The 5,707-nt window shown below is 27.2% G+C and overlaps 1 pseudogene; it reads right to left on the bottom strand.

The window, feature by feature from the left end:
- Positions 1-222: 222 nt before the first annotated feature.
- LOC105451864 overlaps positions 223-5,707 on the bottom strand; it is a 15,021-nt pseudogene continuing 9,536 nt past the window's right edge.

Here is a 5,707-nt window from a genome sequence, read left to right as displayed (position 1 = left end):
GAAAATCATGTTAATCGTAGGACAACATAGTATTTCGACGAATTTTAAGTGATTTATATTATTTAAAAAAATATATATTACAACAAATTTATTGTAGTACATAGAAAAATTTGTCAAAATACTTTGTTGTCCCACGATTAACATGATTTTCAGGGTAAATTTTAAAAGAAAATTCTCTCCGAGTAGCATAAATAATTAAGAAAATTAATAATATATTTTTTACTAACATTCGTACTTGCCGCGACGTGGATAAACAAATGGTCTGCATCCGCAAATCTTCTGTATGTTAAAAATCTTACAACTGACGATACAATCGCTGTAAGTATACATTATTTTATCGCTATCGTATAGTGCATTTCCCTCATCGCTGAAAATACAATTCCGTTTATGTAGGGGGAAATTCTTGATAATATGAGTACTAATGAAGGACGTTGAGGTTACGTCCATAAATGTCTCGGAGAGAGGCATTGCGAGTACCTCCGTGACACCACCACTGGTCACGTCCGGAAAATCGTAAGGATTAAACAACATCACCTAGAAACTCAATAAATGTTAGTTTCATTAAACTTTTCCCTCTCTCTCTCTCTCTCTCTCTCTCTCTCTCTCTCTCTCTCTCTCTCTCTTTCAGACTTAAATTTAAAATTTTTAAATTTAGTTATATTAATAAAATTAAATTGTACGATTACGCATTGGTTAATTAATGCTAAACATATTTTATAAAAAGTCTAAAAATTTAATGTTCATACAAATAAGCTATCTTTTAAAGAAATATAGTTAATAAAATAAATAATTATATAAAGAAGTTGTTCTATTCTAAAAAAAGGCATAAATTAATCGATACTTAAAATACATATCGGTCTTGAAAGTCTCGAAGTTTATTATTGACATTTTTCCGCGATGATGATTGGTTCTTGCTATACCAACTTCAAGAGCGGTTCATTGCGTATTTTGATAGTTGTGTGTATTGAAGTTGATGTATAATAGCAAGTTATAGTAAAAAGTAAAGTGTTAAATAGCGCGCGTCTGTAATGCTAGTGTATAAAAAAAGTATTTTGAATCGAATTATCAGCAGTATAACAATAATAAATAATTTTTATATATCATTCAACAATGAAATATTCAAGAATCTCTAATTTCTTATATAATATTTGTTTTGATATTATATATTCATCTTGGTTTAGTCGGATTGCATTCAAATATTCAATATAAATATAATTTATAAAACATTCACTGTTGATGTAAACATCACATGTAATATATTTTTTTACTCGAGTTTATTCGAGACTCATGGTTTTTGTAGCGTCGCATGTAATACATGTTTTTTTTTACGCTGCAAAAAAAAAGACATCGTAATTTGTGTAATGCGCCGGTCTGTTTCCACAAGTTAATTACGACGCAGCTGACATTTACCTGGAATACCATATTGCAACTATGCTTTGTGTGTGTGTGTGTGTGTGTGTGTGTGTGTGTGTGTGTGTGTGTGTGTGTGTGTGTGTGTGCGGGTGTGTTGTATCTGCTATTTTTATAAAGTATTGCATATTAAGTATTAGTCTTTTTATAAATATATAAACATATTTATAAGATAATGCTGTTAAAGTATATATTATAATAATTAAATAATAATTAATAAAGCAGCAATATTTATTTGAAAAAACTTGTATAAAACTCAAGCATATACATATAGCTTTAATCTTTTTTTATAACAATTGTCTATTTAATATGAATTTAAAATAAAAATTAATTCATTGTAACTTTAAAATTATATAAATCTGTAATAATTACGCTTATTGTACAACATTTCTTTAAAAAGTTTGGTTAATCTTGCGATGCATTTGAAAGTATATGACAAAAATATTTAGACAAAAGAATAGAATCTTCCAGCATTGTTTTTACCGAATACGGGTTCTCCGTAAGTGTTGCTACAGCCTAAAGTACACACTACACTGCAAATATGGCGAAGTGAAGGAAACGCGCGATTATATCGTGCCGCTAATGACTTTCACGAGCTTTTTATCACCGTGCACTATGCGCGAATGAAGCACAGGTGGCTTGTAATGGCACGGTAAGGGTGGAAAAAGTTCACAGCATGAGGCAACCACCGATTACCTTTTCGTGGCAATACATTTGATATGTGAACATGATATAGTTGAAATACATTTTACTTAAGATTATTGATTTTTATAATTAATTAAAATAATTATTAGAGCAGGCATTACAGATTAGGAATTAATTAAGAAAATAACGTATTAAAAAGAGATTTAAAGATTTATGATAGAAATAAATATTTAGGATACATCAAATTCTTCTTTCTTTTATATTGTATTAATTTTTCTATTTAAATTAAATTTATTTTAAATTTTTCAGTTTTCTTCATACAATTTTTCTCGAAAACTTAATTTTAGATGTTTATATTTTTTATAGAATTTTAGAAATTTTTGTAAAACCTTTTTTTACTTAATTTCTAAGTTAAATCGTCAAATTAAAATTTATATACATATATGTATATAATATATATATATATATATATTATATTATATAAATTATACATATAGATAGCTAAATGTTGTAAATAAAAATAGTTTTGTTTTTGTCTTTATTTCTGAAAATTAACAGATATAATAATATTAAAAAATAATAATTTTTTAATAAATATAATAATCTTACTTGATGTATTTGAAACTAACTAACTGTTAAATGTTTATTACCAATAATCAACAACAAGATATAATTTCCTAATCTCTGTGAATGTATTTAAAGATGGATATATATTTCGTGATACTTCGCACTATAGAATCGAGCGTTAACGCTACTTTAGCATCATAAAGCATTGCGAGAATAAATCTTCATTTCGCTCGATTAGCCCCTTTTCATATTCAGCACTCGTGGTAACAACTCGTTACGAGTCGAATATGACCCGTTTTCGCGAGACGAAGATATTTCCAGGCAATTCTCATGCAAGGCGTTTTCTAAATTATATGTTAGATTAGAATTTTACGTACCAGCGAATGAAAAATTCTTTCCTTTTTTATAAAATAATAAAGTTTAAATAAATTAATAATTTTTTATAAATATCTCTTATAATTTTACAATTATTAACGTAACTGAAGTAATATTCTACATAACCGCTCTTGATATAATCTAAGATATCTCAAAGAATTAAATTAAGTTCTCATGATTTAATTAAGACTATTAATTATTTTCATGAAATTCTCTTGATTAAAAAATTACTTTTTTACAACTATTTTAAATAACAAAAGTTCTTTATATTCATTCAAACTTTTATCATTACCTTGATAAGCAAGACACGCTGACGAAGTTAAGCGAAACATTCTAGGAACACTCTATGTAATTATGTATTATCAAGTTTCTTAGAATCTAGGTTAAACAAAACTGTTTTTTGGTTAATTAAAAAAAAGAAACATTTTCCAGATTTTAATTTTGCATGAACAATAAATAACTTTTCCTTGATGGCAGATTTAATTTCGGCTCCAAAATGAAATTGTTCTCGAGAATGTAGGATATTAGAGATTATTTTGCTTTCCCGACTTATTAAAATAGCACGTAATGCCGTTTCTACTTACCTTCCAACCCACAACGGGCAATATTGAGTAGAAATAGTCTTCCTTAAGTGGATCCATTACGACTGTTAGACCACGTTCTATTCCGAGATCCATCACTTTGTACACATTAGACTGCGTAATCTCACCGACTATTCTGTTGTGACATAATTACTACATTACTTTGCATAGCTATGATGCTAATTATATTTAAAGTTATATTAAGCATTATATATAGATTTTCAAACTAAAAGTCCACATTCTTCTTTCATGGTGCTTTAAGTTAATTTACATTTTGCATTATTCGATGTCTATTATCGATTATTTAAAAGATTACAATCAAAGATATGTAAACATTTTTTTTCCGCACAAATTATACCTTGTAGTATTAATATACACATATTAATTTTTTATTAAAATACAGAGCCATGTTTTACTAGACATATCCATATTTCTTGATGCATTAACAGATTAATAAAACATAAGGTGCATAAAGAAAATATGCATTGTTCTATGCCTTTAAAATTGAAAAAGTTAAATTAATATAAAAAATAATTTTTTAAGATATAATAATTTAGTAAGATATAATAATAAAGAAAAATAATGATTAAAAAATTAATAATAATAATAATAATAAATAATTATTAAAAAACTAATGTATATGCTAATATATATAATACTTTTTAAATATAAATAAATAATAGAATTTGAGTTTTATTTAAATAAATTATTCTTTGACTAAAAATTAATATTTATTAAATATTTATTTAAAAAAATTTATTTACATATTAATAATCAAAAGAATACTCATAAATTATTCGACATGAAGACCTTTCCAGGTCGCGATAGTTAATCTTCGTAATGCGTCGCGTGTACAAAGATAGTTAAAGCAAACAGCAGTATTTTCCTGCAATATAATTGACAAACTGTGATCTAATCAACAAACATTATGGATAATTTATTAATAGAAATTTAGTTCGTCAGATTAATTGCTAAATTTGGCACATCACTTTTAAGTATTAGAAAATATTGTACTTAAAGAGTGATTAATTTAAAAAGTAATAACAGGATATTTATTTCTCTTACCGTCAAAATATTATAATAAAATATACTGAAATAAATGATAAAATAACTTTATATTGCAGTACATAATAATAGCCTTAGGGAATATGCTTCGTTTACCTATACTAAAACATGTCACTGCGCTGCCCATGCACGTGGATAAACTAGTCGAATAAGCGGTTAAACTACTGCATGTTGCACGCTTCCTGGAAATACATTTTGAAATCACGGGATACTCACTCGGGAATGTCGTCGGCTTCACGCACGTAATTGAAGATGCAACAATATCCGTCCTGCGTCTTGCGAAATTCAAAAAGCTCCGAGCAGTTTCTATAGTTCCCATGCAGTTTACATTTCAATAGTATCATCGAACATTGCGGCGTCAGCTGGAAAATGCAAATACGCGACACGTGTTGCCGTAAATTGCTCACAATTTCCTGAGCGATAACAACGACGGCCGACACGCGAAGTATCGTGCAAATAATATTTTAATTGCTATACGGAGGAAATCTTTCGTTTAATTCATCTATATCGCAGAAAAATAAAGTAACGTGCTTGTCCGCATAAATGATTTCTGTTTGTTAGAATCACCAGAGAACTGGAAGTTAGGGAAATAAATTTATGCAAGAAATATCCGCAAAAAACCGAGCACAGAAGTAATGGGATCATGCTTTTTGAAAAATTTGCATTTAAAATTGAACAAACTTGAATTTAAACTTTCATTAATATACTATTAAACAATAAAAATTAAGCAATGTGCCATTTATCAGTTATCTAATTATATGTATATTGAAATATTTATATATTAACAAGGGAACACATGGAAGTGTCCTCCTCTGATTTTAATGAGCTTTGGATATGTTAAAATACAGATAAAAATAAGATACTAACAATTTTTTATACATGCTGAGTTGCACGTTAAGGGAATGAAATATTCCTTAGAAAAAAATCGGTTTTTTTATTTCAATGTAAATATTGTCGAAACTACGAGAGATAAAAAAAATATTTGAACCAAAGTTGAATGGCTTTAAGAATATTTTATAATTATAATTTAAAATAATTTAAAATAATTTTTAATTTTTAATTTA

The sequence above is a fragment of the Wasmannia auropunctata genome, unplaced genomic scaffold (assembly GCF_000956235.1).
Source record: "Wasmannia auropunctata unplaced genomic scaffold, wasmannia.A_1.0 LD336042.1, whole genome shotgun sequence".
Lineage (NCBI taxonomy): Eukaryota > Metazoa > Arthropoda > Insecta > Hymenoptera > Formicidae > Wasmannia > Wasmannia auropunctata.
Note: the sequence above shows the minus strand (reverse complement) of the source record. Positions and strands in the feature narration are given on the sequence as shown.